The sequence below is a fragment of the Falco punctatus genome (genome assembly GCF_963210335.1).
Source record: "Falco punctatus genome assembly, chromosome: 1".
NCBI lineage: Eukaryota > Metazoa > Chordata > Aves > Falconiformes > Falconidae > Falco > Falco punctatus.
The window spans coordinates 115345031-115360522 of NC_137580.1; the positions used below are offsets into that span (position 1 = coordinate 115345031).

The 15492-nt window shown below is 49.5% G+C and overlaps 1 long non-coding RNA gene across 1 annotated transcript in view; it reads right to left on the minus strand.

The window, feature by feature from the left end:
• LOC308069448 overlaps positions 1-15492 on the minus strand; it is a 67365-nt gene that overhangs the window by 27969 nt on the left and 23904 nt on the right. Inside the window, exon 1 of the long non-coding RNA XR_013930390.1 lies at positions 1-15492. This exon is cut by the window's right edge and continues 23904 nt beyond it. This is a non-coding gene — a long non-coding RNA (uncharacterized lncRNA).

The window sequence follows — 15492 nt, forward strand, 5'->3', positions numbered from 1 at the left end:
CTTGAGTAGGAAACAACGCTGCGGTGGCTGCCCAGGCTGGAGCCATCCTCTTCCCCTTCCAGCTCTCCGCATCGGTGTGTGAAGGAAGCCTTGCAGAGCCCTCCCTCTCAGACGCAGGTCGCTGGCTGCCTCCAAACTTGCTCTCCTCTTTTCTCAAGATATACAGCCCCTGTGACACCTACCACTCAGCCCTGCCTTCACTGGAGAGCTGGCACATATGTGTTTCCTCCAGGGATCTGCTGGAGCAGCTCTGCCATGCACATTGGTCTTCTGCTCCTCTCTGCCAGCTCAACCATTATCTCTGTAACAAACTCCAGGCTTCCTGGTCACCCTGCAGAAGAAAAACCATAAAGCCCATTTCAGAGACCAAATTGCCCATAATTTACATGCCTCTCCTCACTTTGAAACGCAAGACGGCTGATGATAACATCGGGAGTGACAGAAGTGGTATCTGTTGCTAATTACAAGCTGACATTATGGTCAAGCAGAGCCATGGGGCCCCTAAAAAGCTTATTCAAAGTTGCTTTTCTCCCACTTCAAACACAGGCTGGACACAATGCCAGGCATTTTCCACCTTCAGAAGGAGCACTCCCTCTGAACTGGCCTGGCAGCTCCTTCTGCAGAGGAAAATTTGCTCAAAGAAGCAGCAGAGGTTACAATAGCCTGGTCTTCACGTGGACCGAGCTGATCCTTTAATGTTGAAATTTGTTCATTTTTCATGGGGAAAAACAATAGCCATTTTGGTTTCCAAAACACCTTCACCCTCACAGGCTCTTGCAAGCTGTCCCAAAGGCTCACTGTTCCCACAGCACATCTGGGAAGGGTCACCACTGCCAGGTGGTCAGCGGAGGCACAGAAGTGCAGTGGGAGCCTGAGGCTGCTCCATGTCGGAGGAGCACAGTGTGGGTGCCTCGGTCTCTTTACCCCAGCCACCAACCTGCCTTCTTCCCTACAGCTGGGGAGAGGGCTCAGAAGTGTCGATGTCTATTATTTTTTTGCTGTAACTGCCAGACACTCTGTTCCTAGCACCATGCTCCATAAAATTTATTTTTTCCACCCCACTGTGTTTTTCAAGCACTACTTTCCCCTGCGCAGTTCTTGCTGATGCTTGCCCCGTGGCTGCTCATAGGACTTCTGTTTTTCTGAGGCTGTCAGCATTCACCAACACCGACCTTAAAGCAAGACCTCCGGACGAGAGGTCATTGCTTCACTTTTGCCCGTGCGCAGAGCACTGTCCCACCCTGCATCTCCAGCAAAGCCGATTCTGTGACCCTGTTGCCATGTGGCATCTCCCTGCACCCAAACCTGCATTTGCCCTACTTCTGCTCAGTGCAAAGCAGCACCAGTTCCTTGACAGCGTGTTTCAAACATTAATTAAGCTGATGCAACCCCATGCAGGGACATTATTGCCAGTTTAAACCCACCTCGTCTCACGTTGGGCTGCAATGGAGGGTGTGTGAGTGTGGCTGGGTTACACACAGTGAGTTAAAAGATGCTGGTGGATGGTCCTTCTGTGGCTGCTACAAACATCAGCCCACAAGTCTCTAGGGTGCTGTTGGGTTCCACGCTTCACTTGATTCCTACAGGCTTTCTTTAAGCGTTTGCTATCCATCAGTAAAGCCCTGGTACAGACACGACAGAATTTTACCTGAACCGGAGCCATTGTTTGGATGGAGTTACAGCTGGTAGTTCCCATTGATGCCTAAATAATCCCTGTAACCAAAGTGGGCACAGCTTCACCTTTCTACCTCTGAAATAGGATGCTTATCCTGTGAACTGAATTTGCTGGCAGAGATGTGGCATCAAGTTGTGAAAGGTGGGAGGCAAACAGTAGCCCCTTGAGCCCAGGACTGCGTGGCTAGTGCCCTGACCCACAGCGGGAGCAGCACAGGCGGGCACCAGCCGGCTGAAGAGTGCCGACAAGGTGCTGCTTTTTCAACCCTCGGTGCAAACCAGAGCATAGGTCTGCTGGGGCTCACCAGCGGTGGTGTCAGGGCTGTGGATCTGATTCCTCCCATCCTGCAGCCGCGGCAGGGCTGCGGAGCTGTGCAGCATGGTTTGCTCTTTTTGCAGATCCGACAGCCTGCGAGGGAGGGGGAGCAAGTCAGGAGGTTACCTGAACCTGGATGCAACCTCTGGGGTGTGCAGGCTGGAAAACGGGCACTTTGTAACACCACATCCCTGTAGTTTTGAGGGAAGCAAGGGTGTGGAAACACATCCTTTGCCTTCCTTCTATTCAAGGAGTCCTCTGTCATCCCTGGCCCCAGAGCAGATCCTCCCCCTTAGCAATCACTCTGCCCCGGCAGTGGGAAAATCTTCCCTTGCAGGAGGGAGGCAGCACTGGGGGGCACGGGGAGCTGTAGGGCGAGGCAGCTGCTGCCACGGTGCACAACCAGAGTGGTGAAAACAGGGAGCTGTGGTCGGTCTCTTTTTCCAGGTAACAAGCTTCAAGTTGTGCCGGGGAGGGGGGGAGGTTAGGCTGGATGTTAGGAAAAATTTCTTCACTGAAAGGGTAGTCAAGCATTGGAACAGGCTGCCCAGGGAGGCGGTGGAGTCACCATCCCTGGAGGCGTTTAGAAGCCGTGTAGATGTGGTGCTGAGGGACGTGGTTTAGTGGTGACCTTGGCAGTGCTGGGTTAACGGTTGGGCTCAATGATCTTAAGGGTCTTTTCCAACCTAAATGGCTCTATGATTCTATGATTCCTATGCCCTGTGGGACTTCTAGCAAATCCCATTAAAATTGGTGATTAAATTCCCATTAAAACTCCCCACTGTGCTTTCTGGGCTTTGCCACAGCCCAAACTGAATTCCTTCTTTCATCCTAAGGACAAATGAACGATTGTCCCACTGAGCTCAGTGGCCCTCATGTCTCTGGTATAACCTTCAATTTTTTCCTGCAGCATTTGCCCTTGGCTGGATGCTGCTGTGTAGGCAGCAAAATTTCATCCTGACCACATTTTCACAGTGACATGATGTGGTGCTCCATGGAGCTCCCTTTGGGACCTTTCTCCATTGTCTGCTGTGGAAAAAGTGTCTTTACCCCCAGTCTATGGAAAGAGGGACCAAAAATAAGGCTTAGGGGACGCAGCAGTCAATAAGCATATGGATCTGGCACTGCGAACCTGGTTCCTGTAAGAACTAAAGGAGAACGTGTCCAAGCAAAATCTGCAAATGCTCCAACTACACAGCGGGTAGCAGGGCCAACACAAAGAGCTCTCTGCACCCTGCCTAATGGGGGGTAAATAAAAATCCTTGTAGAAATGTTGCTGGTATGAATTTTAAGGCATTCATTCTGTTTCTTAGATTCTTGGAAAACAAACTCCTTGGAGCACATCGCACTGCCAGTCCCAGCCTCCAAGCCTGCCCAGCGGCATCCCCATGAAGGGGATGTCCCTCAGCACCAGTGTGTCACATCTCAGTGGTCTGAGCTCTGCTGGTGAAAGGCATTTTGTAAAGCTTCTGCTGCCCCAGCACCCCATCAGGGCCATGCAGATCTCCAGCACCTCCTCAGAAGTGTGCCACACGGGCTGGGAAAGATGATTGCATCAGGGATTTGGATGCCCAAGTAAAGCCTGGCAGAGGCTTTGCTGCAAAATGTGAGGGTGGGAACATGATCTTGTTTTCTGGTGGTGAAAGGAGCGGAGGCTCATCCGTGCAAACCTCCAGAGGTGCTGATCTGCACTCCTCCTGGCAAACAGGGATTGCCCATCACAGCAGAGAGGGGCATGGTGGGGTGGTCTCCCTGCAAGAGCCAAACTCTCCTGGGGCCCTTTTCCAGTTTCAGGGGAGGCCACTTGACAAACACCAGGAAAATCTGTTGTGAGATTTGCTTGGTTTATACAATTCATAATTAATGGCTCATTGACAGCCGCACTATGCAGATAAACCTTGCCCTTCCAGAGAATCATGAATGCTCAGGGTTGGAAGGGACCTCCGGAGATCATCTAGCCCAACGTCCTGCTGAAGCAGGCTCTCCTAAAGCAGGTTGCACAGGATCGTGTCCAGCTGGGGTTTGAATGTCTCCAGTGAAAAAGACCCCACAGCCTCTCTGGGCAGCCTGTGCCAGGGCTCTGCCACCCTCAAGGTGAAGAAGTTCTTCCCCATATTCAGATGGAGCTTCTTGTGCTGCAGTTTGTGCCCCTTGCCCCTTGTCCAGTCGCTGGGCACCATGAAATTGCCTGGAAGGACAGACAGAGCTTGCTGTGTTGGGTTTGGTTGCAACAAATCACACATCAACTTTTTAGCTCACCAAATTCAAGCATGAAAATCGATGACTTGGGCAAACTGCACCTCGGGAACTTTTGCCAGCACAGTGATGTCAGTTGGGGTGTGGAGCCTTGGGTTCCTTCGGTGACATTTCCAGATGGACTAAGAGCTCTGGCAGACAGCCTCGGACTCTGCTTTCCATAAGGACCCATCTCATCCCACCCCTCCAGCAGAATTTCTGTCCCTTGGCTCCTCCTGCTCCTCACCTCCAGCAGGTAACTCCCCTGCAGGGAGGCTGGCTGGTGCTGTGGTACCCAGGTGAGCAGGAGCAGCTCAGGGGCAAGCATAAGCCCCCTCTGCTTCGGGGGCAGATGTCTCCAGGTTGGGGAGTGGTGGCAGAGCAGGTACACGTTTTTGCACCTGAAGTCACTGCATCTGTTGGGTCAGTGCAAATGAGTAAGAGTTTAAATGCTCCAGCTAAACTGTCACAGAGAACTTTCCCAGAGGAGTTTATTTAGTCTGCTGAGCTGCTATAACTGTAGGTAGACCCAGCAAGCTCTTTCTGGGAGAAAATTTCAGCCTAAGCTTTTCACAGTGGTCCGGCCATATGTTCCTCTGTGGTCACCTGTGAGGTGGTGTGAAGGTGCTGCTGGCTGAGATCGCTGCTGCCCCAGGCTGTGCTGCCATTCGCTTGTGGGAGTGGGGCAGGTGGGGGGTATGAACCTGGGAATGAGGTGGCAGCCCCCTCCTCCCCTTCAGGTCTATTAAATCAATCAAGCCACTTTACCTGCAAGTTCATCCCTGCTTGGTCCTTGTTTCATAGAGGTAAGTGCCTGGGGACTGTGTGTCTGGTGGGGGGTGGGGTGTTTGCTTGGGCACCTGGTGGTGGGTATGCAGCTTGGGGTAAGAGAAGCTGATACAGTTTTCAGAGGAGAAATAGCATAGCTGTAATTAACAGGAGTCATCAAGTTTACTTGTCTTGAGAGCAGTTGGGCCTGGGGCAGGAGCCCTGGGGTTGCCTTCTTGGAGGATGCTGGTTTTGAAAGATGTTGTTTAATCCGTGTGAGAGCTGCTTGTGTGATGCTGAGTGTGAAGCTGGCACCTTGGAATAGCTTCCCTTTGCCTGTGGGCTTGTTTCCCCTGAGGCTGTGGGATAAAAAGGAACATTTAGGCAGATAAGGACAGCATAGCTGGGATGAGTGCTTTGTTTTGGTTTTTATGTTTTGTTTATTTGCTGGTTTGTGACTTGCTAAGTATTGGAAAACCCGAGGGTTCCCTAGAATGTGGCTAGTGTGAAGCGGCTCTTGCTGTCCTGCCTTTCCTCATTCCTGAGCCCTATTGTGGGTAACTGGAAGAGGCAGGAGCTGCAAGTAAAGGTCCATGGTCATCTTGTACCTGGTCTAGGGCTGGAGGGGAGCACGTGGGTGAGGGCATTCAGTTTTGTGAGGCAGCAACCTCCCTTTGCTGGCCGTATGGAAGTGCTCGTCCACATGTGCTATAGACCACCAAACCCCTTGTGGGGTGCAAAGCTAACTTCAGAGGCTTGGAGATCTACAGCTGTACTTGTGAAGGAAAGAACAGAAGAGATGAGCATTTGGTCCCTCCTAGACAATGATAGGGGACATATTTTGCAGCTCTCCTGGGTGATCTTTGGAAGCAAATCCTCTCTTCCTGCCCCTGAAAGCATTTTTAAGAAGTACCAAACGTGTTCTGTCTTTCTTTTGGGAAACCAATGGTGACCTGAGGCACCTGCAGTATGGATTTTGTGCGTCCAGAGAAAGACAACAAAGCTAGTGAAGGGTCTAGAGAACATGCTCCTGTGTGGAGCAGCTGAAGGAACTGGGGCTGTTTAACCTGAAGAGGAGATGGTTCAGAAAGACATCACTCTACAGCTACATGAAAGGAGGCTGTAGGGGGTGGGGGTGGCGGGGTCGGTCTCTTCTCCCAGGTAACAAGTGACAGGATGAGAAGAAACAGCCTCGGGTTGTGCTGGGGAGGTTTAGACTGGATAGTAGGAAAAACTTCACTGGAAGAGTGGTCAGGCACTGGGACAGGCTGCCCAGGGAGGTGGTGGGGTCACCATCCCTGGAGGTGTGTAAAAGCTGTGTAGATGTGGGGCTTAAGGACAAGGTTTAGTGATGGACTTGGCAATGTTAGGTTTATGGCTGGACTTGATGATCTTGAGGGTCTCTTTGAACCTAAACAATTATAAGATTTTTAAAGGGAAAGACAGGTGGCAGTTGCTGTCCTAGGTTTTGGGCACCCCCTCGATAAAGCACCCAACTGTACGGGGAAAAACTAGGGGATAGCTGGGGTTGCTGACCTGGACATTGCCTTGTGAGTGATCAGTGTTCAGCCCTGAAGTGGAAGTGGTCTGTGTGGGACTGGTGGGTGCTCATGAAAAATTGCAGGCAGAGGGATGTACTTGGCTGTTCCCAGTAGCCACCAGGGTGGCCATCCCATAGGATGGGGATGAGCTCCCAGGGAGCCACTGCAGTACCAGGTCCCTTGGGCTTGCTTGGCTCTGCAGTAGGCTTCATGAGGATGCTCTGGTGCATGTCTCTGCGTGTTATTCCCTCTCTGTGACCACAAAAGCAGTTCTCAGACAGCCCTTAGCCCCTGTGGCAGCAAATACTAGTACGTACATGTGTACATGCACGCTCTGCCCTAGAGGAATGCTGGAAGCTGAGTGCAGGCTGCAAAGCCCTGTGGTGGATCACTGCTCTGCTCAGGAAAGGCTGGTCCAGGGTTGAGCTAATTCTGCAACGGTGCAGAGATGCAACGCCCTTAGCAAGGCGAGAGGTGTCAAACTGTAAAAACCCGTGACTACCTGACTGAGGGCTTGCAGGAGGAGCTGCTTCCCCACCTGTGTGGGCTTGCTCTCTACAGCAGATGCTTGCTGCAGCCAGCTCGGGCAACTGAGAGTTGAGAGAAGCTCTCCTCAGCTCTAGTTTTGACTTGGTGCCTGGCCCCTGGTTAGTCTGCTGGTTGATGGGGGTGATGCCGTGTAACGAAAAGGCTTCGTCACCCCGTGCTTGCAGCCTGCAAAGCCTCTGGCTCAGGGATGTGTTGCAGAGTGCATTTGCAATGCATTTCACAAGCTGTGGCGAGGGGCTCCTGTGGTGCAGGATGGGTCCCTTTCAGCCCAGGTGATTTGAACGGATCTGCTTTTTGTCTTGAAATGTGTCTCTAGCTGTGGTTTATCCTTTCCCTGTTCTAACCCCCTCCAGCTTGTTGGGCTGGGGAATGTGCTCTGTGAATATCTTTCCTGGATGTTTGAGACAGCTGAAATGTCAGATTGACCTTTTGAGTTTTTTCTTTACTTGAGGAAGAAGGTTTCTATACAATTCATGTCATGAATCAATCCAAAGGGATGCATTTTTCTGCACCAGTTAAATAAAAGACCATTAAACCTGACAAATGTTTCCCAGCTTGCCTGTGCTTTCACGTAGTGTTCAGCTATAAATATGATCTGTGCTTGTAACAACATAAACAACATGCTACTCAAAAGCAGGAGTGACTATATACACCTCTCTTTCTATATTTCGTGGGCAGCTTAAAAATATACACACAGTCCTAATATGTTTATTTAAGCAGGAAGCAGACAAATAGTTTAAGATAATGTTTCAGCCTATTGTGAGTTATATGCTCTGCCAAGATTGTTTCCTTTATGTAGTAATTTTTCAAACACAAAAAGCTGAAAAATCTTGTCAATTCCTTAATTATAGGAAAGATTTGCAGGAATTTCCACTGCATTTCCCTCTCAAAGTGACATTTGAGACGGCTGATAAGGGGAAAAGGAGATTAAATAGTCCTAATTCTTTTCATATACTATGGGGACTAATTCCTCTTGCTCTCACCACCACGTCCAGCTGACTGGCTTGCTGCTGATGTCCCCTGCTTTGGGAGATCTGAGGGGTGATATGAGTTTGAAGGCCTGGAGAAGGAGGGGATCAGTTTAAAGAAAGAAGATGCTTCATTTGCAGGCAAAGCTTATTCCGGATTTGGTCACACCCTGTGTTTATGCTGGGCTTTCCCCAACCTTGCTCTGCTGAAATATCTTTTGGCTGACATCACCAGTAAAATGGGACATCAGAGCGAATTTTAAATGGTATGGTACTGGGGTGCTGGCAGCTGATGAAGCCTCATCTCTGGCAGGGTGACCAGTGGTCTGCAGGCACAGCCTAGGGAACCAGCAGAAACCTTTCTATAGGCTTGGAGAAGGGCTGAGTGAAGATTCTCCATCTGTGAACACCACCCTAGGTTGGGGAAATGACCTCTTCTCTCCCTTGCAGGCAGGCTTGAGTAGGGTGACTTGGGAGTGGTCCTCTATGTCTTTGTACCTGGCTGGAGGAACGAGTCTCCATTGCCACATCCTTCCCCTGGCTGGTGCAGTGAGATCTGGGGCAATTTTCCTTCCATCCATCCCGCAATACTCTTGTGTTACGTGCTTCCTGGGGGGGAAAACCCCCAGTCCCATACCCAAATGTGTTTGAGGAGCCTGCTGCCCTCCAGCCCTGGGGCACTGTCCCCTGCCCTACCCCAGCCTGCAGCAGGAGCCCAGGCGAGGACTTCACGCCAAAAATTGCAAAATGCAATGAGCCGACAGGCTCATTGGAGCCAAATTCTGCCCTCGGCCATGCTTGAGCACCCGGGGTGAATTTTATTTTTGTCTCCAGGTTGGTCAGGACAATTATTTAGCCTTTTGTGCACCATGAGTGCTGCCCTGGTGGGTGGGGGAGCCCCCCGAGCTTGCTGGGTGCTGGGAGCAGGGGGAAGAAAGGCAAACTGTTTAACTTGCGAGATGCTTAGATGGGCTACAAATAGCTTGGCTGGTGCGTATTCTTCCCCCTCATCACCCCAGTGCGTGTCTCACCCGGCACCATGGGAACCCAGAGGGACCACCGTCTGTGCCCATGGCAACGGCTCCTCGGGTGCCATTCCTCCTCAGCCCCTGGTGCCGAGCAGGGCTGTTGCGGTGGCTGGAGACCACAATGAAGGTAAAGAGGAGAAGCTTAGGACTCCTGGTGTCGGGAGTAAATTAAAGCTGGGTGAAGAATGAGGATCTGATGGCAGTTTCCCCAGCCAGGGATCCTGTCCTGAGTCAATGGGGACACTCAAAGCCTGAGGAGCAGCTTTGTGGGGTGTCCTAAATCTGATGGACAGCTCTCTGATAGGCAGATAAAAGGCAAGGATGTATAAGGAAATAATTGTGATGGGACTGGGGCCTAATTAAAAAGGGGTTTGTTGGTCAAAAGTGAAAAGAAAACCGCAGCCTGAGAAAAGGCCACTGGGAGCAAACAGATGGGATGAACTCTGACCCTCCAGCTGAGAGGGGAAAGGGAGGTGGTGGGCAGCCCTGTCCCCTGCCAGGGGCTGTGGGGGTCCCAGAGGCTGATGGGCAGGACTGAATGCAACCTACTGGCTGCTCCTTCCAAGTGGGTTCCTCCTTGGGATCCTCCTGCAGCAGCACATGAAGGTGCCTGCTTAGACCTGCCTCTGGGAAGCGGGGAAACGTGATGCTTTGGGCAAGTTCTCCGGTGCCCAGCAGGGTCTGCGGGATGCAGGTGCCACAACTGCAAGGGGATTAGAGGAGACGTGCCAGACAGCTGTAGGGCTTGCTTGCCCGGCTCTGTGAATAAAGTGCTTTTAGGTTGCTACTCTTACAGCTTCCTTAGGACACATTGACCCCAGTGTGGGGACATCCGAACTGCCCTTGCAAGGGCTGACCCCAGCCTGAGGCATTTCATAAAATCCCCTGTGGCCTCTCCTCCCATCCAAACACCACCCAAATTTAGAAAACTGTTTTATCTGGGTCCCTGACACACCACCGCTCTGGGTGTAAAGCCATACAGCATCATTTTTCCACCCATTGATGTGGTGTAAACACAGCAGCGGGTGCAGTGACCCTGGCTTGGCTGCAGTGAGTCCCAGCAGGGTCTGCACGGAGCTCCTGTGTACTGCCCCCCCCCAGTGGGGAGGATCTGCTGGGGGCGATGGTGGGAGCTGCAGGGGACGGGGGACACATCCTGCTCCCCGCTCCCTCCAGCGCTGACCTTGCAAAGGGCTTGGGGCTGCTGGCAGGAGCCGAGTAACTGACACCGGGTGCAGCAACAGCATAACCGTGCTCATTAGGGCTGTTTGTTTTTTGCAGTGAACTGTGTGTCACGCTGAAAACTGATAGTGCAGAGAGAAAACAGTGTCCCTTCTTCCCCTACCCCACTCATGGAAACAAAAGGGCGGCGTATATTTACTTTTTAAGAGATATGGGTGACTTGGTGAAATAATAAAGGAGCTGTTAAAGAAGCAAAAATTCCCAAGTAGAGAGAATAAGTAAAGGGTTTATTATTTTATTTTTTTTTAAATTCCATTCTGTTTTCACAAAGCCCAAATGCAAGCCTAGCAGTAAGCGATGTGTCCCTGCAGTGTTCAGAGGGGCTCGTGACAGAGACAGAAGGTGGCACAGGCGGCACTGAGCTGAGCCCGGCCATGCTGGCATGTGGACAAGTCCCCCCAATCACTCAGTTGTTGACTGACAGCCTTGTAATCCCATTGAAATCCCCACTGAATGGACCGAGGGACTTGGAGATGTGGCTTGGGTAAGTACCCAAATTTCCTGATCCTTACAGGAATGTTAGAGCTGGCAAAAGAAGTTTGGCAAGAAACGGGCCATCTCTGAAGGTTTCTGCTGCCTTGTGCTGCTGCTCTGACTGCTGCTAGGGAAGGCCAGGGGTTGTGACACTGGAAACCTCCGACAGCTCTGTTTGCGTTTCCCTCTTCACTTGTAAATGCCCTCGGTAGGTCGGATCTTTGTGTGGAGTCCTCCTATATTCAAGCCAACTCCTGTGCATCGATGGTACCACGACAAACTAAAACAGAGAAAAAATTAAACGTAAGAGTGACCTTTCAGCAAGCTGAAATGACTTTGAGTTGCACTTTTCTTAAACAGGTGTGTCCAGCACCCTGGCACAGCTGGGTAGGGCAGTGTGTGTCTCTATATAGCCAAGTCTTTTTTGCGCTCGCTCTATTCTAGTGGCTGCCTTGCACCTCGATCCGTTGGGTGAAGTGCCCTGTGTCTGCAGTCAATGACAAAGCTGAAAGGGAGCTCTAAGCATTTGCCCTCTGTTCTTGTTTTGGCTTAGTCTAATTTACTCTAAAAGGCTCTTTTGGCTGAATTCCCCCTCCATGCCCTACCTACCCTCTTCTGTTTCTGTCTGCCTTTGCTCAGAGGTGCCGCCAGTGCTATCTCGGAATGGAGCTGCAGTCAATGCGCTGATAAATCAGCTTGTGTTTGTTCAGTGTAAAGCATCGCACCGTTCCCAGCTGTACTGTTGTTCTTGGCTTCAAAGTGTCTTGTTGTTTTCTAATTTGAATCCAAGCCCTGGTTCCCGGGCTAGTGCAGCGGTCTGCCCATGCGCAGCCCGGTGTGTGCCAGCCAGATGGGACCTTGGCCCTGGCTGGAGGTCTGCAGAGTGGGTGTTTGGCGTTTCATCTGCTGATTGTGGCTCTGCACCTGGAGTAAGGAAGGCACGTATCTAGTGAGATGGCTGAGCTACAGTGGCCAGGGATTGGCAGACCAGATTTTGTTATGTGGTCTTGGCTCTGCCATGGGTATCCTGCGTAGATGAGCTGCTCTTCGGTGGCCAAGGTGTAAGGCAAGATGAGGATGATAACCCTGATCTGTGCTGCAAGAATCGCGTAATGGTGAAGGGATTATTTCTCAGCAATGCTAGAATCAATGTAAAACTGTCTTTTTAATTTTCCGTTTAATTTTTCTTTTAATTGTTCTTTTTTCCCCAAAGTTTCTGGTTTTCTATATAAGTGCACAGGGAACACATTTAAAATCAGACTCTGCAGCTCTCCAAACAAGCCATAAATCCACATGTTGATGTAGAATCAATAATTTAGTCATGTCAGCAGGATTTTAAATATGTTTTGAAACCTAGTAAAAGAATAAATTATAGGGAAAAATGTGCCAGCCTCAGAGGATGGCACTTGCCAGCCCACGGGCTGTATAGAGCAGTGTTCAGCGCAGCAGAGCTCTGCATGTGGAGGAGCTCAGGTAAGGAAATCTCATATCTAGCATCTAGATACAATGCCCTTGGTATAATTCTCCTACTGGACTTCACAGATGCAGGAATGATAGCCCAAATGAGAGAAACATCAGAAAGAGATAAAAAGAAATATTACTTGGCTTAGGGTAGGTAAGGACAAACTTTGGAATATGGAAGGACTGTGCTGTTGCAGTGGCTGATTCAGCCTGGTGTCCAGCCTGGAGGAGGGTTATGGGCTGATTCTGGCACCTGGTTGTTAAAAATCTGGATTTTTCCATGGAAACAGTTACTGCTGACTGTCCCATTCACAGTTTTATTCATTAGTTCCAGGTGAACCCAGGGTTTTCCATAGTAGCTGGCCAGAAGGGGTTTTCTGAAGGCTGGTCCAGATGACTCTGTGTGCAGGAAACTGGATTTTGTCCCAGTTCAGAGCAAATGGTGTTATACGTTGATAGAGCAAACCTGCAGAAATGGCAAGTATCAGCAGTCACAGCCAGATTCATTAAATCACTTCCATTCGAATAAACACCCTAACTTATTGGGATTTCAGAGGTGCTCAAATACTAAGTTTATGTTGGATGCAGAGCAATGTTATCTCTGGAAAATAAATGTAGCTTCCACTGGAGTAAAGGGGCACAGGTCAAGCACGAGTTTTAATACTTTTTTTTTTTTTAAATTGTCTTTTTTAAGAGCTCTTTGTTTTCATTCTTGAAACTTGCTGTCCTGTGCTAACTACAGCAGAGCCCTGGAGTGAACCTGTGCCCACTGGCACCTATTTATCCCAGGTGATCTGCGTGTCAAACCCAAACATAGCCCTTTCCTACAGGCTCCCTAGGTTAACTCTGGATTGATGCCAGAAAGATGTATTTAATCCTTTGATTTCACTGGGGTTTCCAGTCAAGGCAGTGATGAATCTAGGGACATGGAGCTAATTTTTATGTACTGTGGTGTCATCCTTGATTAAAACCAATAAAACTACAACAAAGCTATATCTGATTTTGTATGAAAACAGGTATTTTCATTTTTGGTGCTAAATGGTACAGGGATGGGGGTGAAATTTATATAGGACCTTATATAAATCGCCACTTGGCATTCTTGGGCTTCTGCAGTCCTGGCTAGTGAGCAATCCTGCTCCCACAGCTACGCTGATGTCACTCATGTTGCATATACAAGGACATAAGTAAAAGCCATATTCACGATGAATTCCACCCGAGGACACAGTGCGAGCAGTGCCTGCCAACCCGGAGGATGAGGTCATTGCAGGAATTCTTTACATTCTGTTTTCTGCATAGGGTGCCCAAGCAACGAGAGTAAAACTATAACAATAACCAACAAATGGGAAGTTCTAAATGGCACCGGGTCTGGTTTTTTTTTCTACCCCTGACCCCCTTCCCCAGCAGAATATGGAGAGAATGAACTGTTAAATTAGGTTCTGTCTTGATGGAGACTATATAAAGTCCTGCGAACAGCTCTGTTGCTCATTAGGAGTGTGTATATAAGGGGCTGCAAAGGCCCTGGCCCCAGCCCATCGGTACTCCCAGTGGTATCCGTACTATAGGCCATGTGATGGGGAGGCTTGTGAGCTGCTCTGAAGCTCTGCCATCCGTGCTGTGGCTTATTAACCATAAATAAAAGTAATTCTGTGAGTCCTGAAACTGCTAGGGCTCAGTTTACTGTTGATTGGTGTCTGGTGGCTCGTTCAAGTTTTATTAATTGTATTAAAACTGCAGCATGAGCTCTATCCTTCTTAGATGCTAGAAAATCCGGAGTAATAAGAAATGTTGCAGAGTAGGTTCCTCAGGGTATGACAGTGGTGGTTTTTTTTCCTCCTTGTGGTGGGGGGCTTGCCTAACCTCTTTCCCCTGCCTCAAGAAGAGATTTTCTGGTGTGCAAAAGACTGTTTTTTATGCTACTGCCTGCCTTCCCTGGGAATGGTAATTGAGCTCCTTACTACTGACTTTCTTTTGCCAAACTTGAAGTAAGCTAATATCTCAGATCTGTAGTCCCTGTCAAAAGTGGATAACAGGCTCAGATGCTAGATATGATGAAACATGTGTACAGCGTGACTCCATAAACCTTGTTTCATTTGGAAAGTAGGATAAAAGACCTTAGTAATGAATGTGAATCCTTGTGATTAATGAGCAAAGCCAGAGAGCCTTCATTTTGCTCACAGCTATTCTGTGGGCAAAGGCTGTCTGTATCTGACAATTTTATTATTTCTGCTATTTGTTCTTTCATTTCTAATATAGGAGGCTTCGTAGTTTTTTTCCATAGATATTGGGACCAAAAGCAACTTTAAATCATCCAGGCTGTGACCTCCTGTACAGCACAGGCCAGAGAATTTCAACCCTTATTGAACCCAATAACTTGCATTTGACAAAAGCATGTCTTCCAAAAACCCATCCAGCCTTGATTTAAAAGGCAAGACGTGGTAGCTGCCTTGGGAATTGCTAGAAAAATAAGGCTTCTGCAGCTGCCTTGGTGTTGAATGTTATTCTCAAGGGAGGGGGGGGGGGGGGGGGGGAACAACAACCCTAGCTTGTTTTAATGTCTCGGCAGCTCCGGTTTATGACCTTGTGCTGTTGGTATTATCCTCCAGCATTTAACAGCACTTTCCTGACCAGCCCTTGCTCTGGGTGTTTGTTATTCTGGGCACTCACACGTTTTGGGAGATGTCAGTCGGTGGGATGGTGGTGGGTCTGGAAGGGTTCGGCAGAGGTCTGACTTCTCTTCTAGTCACAAGCGATGGGCACCGCAAGAGTTGCATAAACACCTTCGCGCTGGGACACTTGCACCTCCAGAAGGTCTGTGGTTTCTCTTCTTCTCCAGGAAAAATTAAGGCGCTGCCTTGCTCCCTGGCCTTGCAGGACTCTTATCTACTTGGATCTGAGCTGAGGCCATGACTTCTTTTAGGGAGGTTCCCCAAACAACTGCCAGATGGCAATCGCATTCAGTTCCGCCGATCCGGCCAGTTTTGAACCACTGACAGCAGGGTAATAACTGCATATTCCTATCCCCTAAACCAGCCAAATCCTGAGCTGGGCTTTCTTCCTTCCTTGTCCAAATGTTTGAATAAGTGAAGCCAAGTTTTCTGTTTTTTATGAAATAATATTGCCTTGATTCATGTAGATGTTAAATAAACATGTAAAATAAACAGATTGTGAAGCAGGACTGAATGCAAAGCTGAATTCCCATGGTCCTTGGCTTCGAGCATCTGGTCTCCTGACCTCCA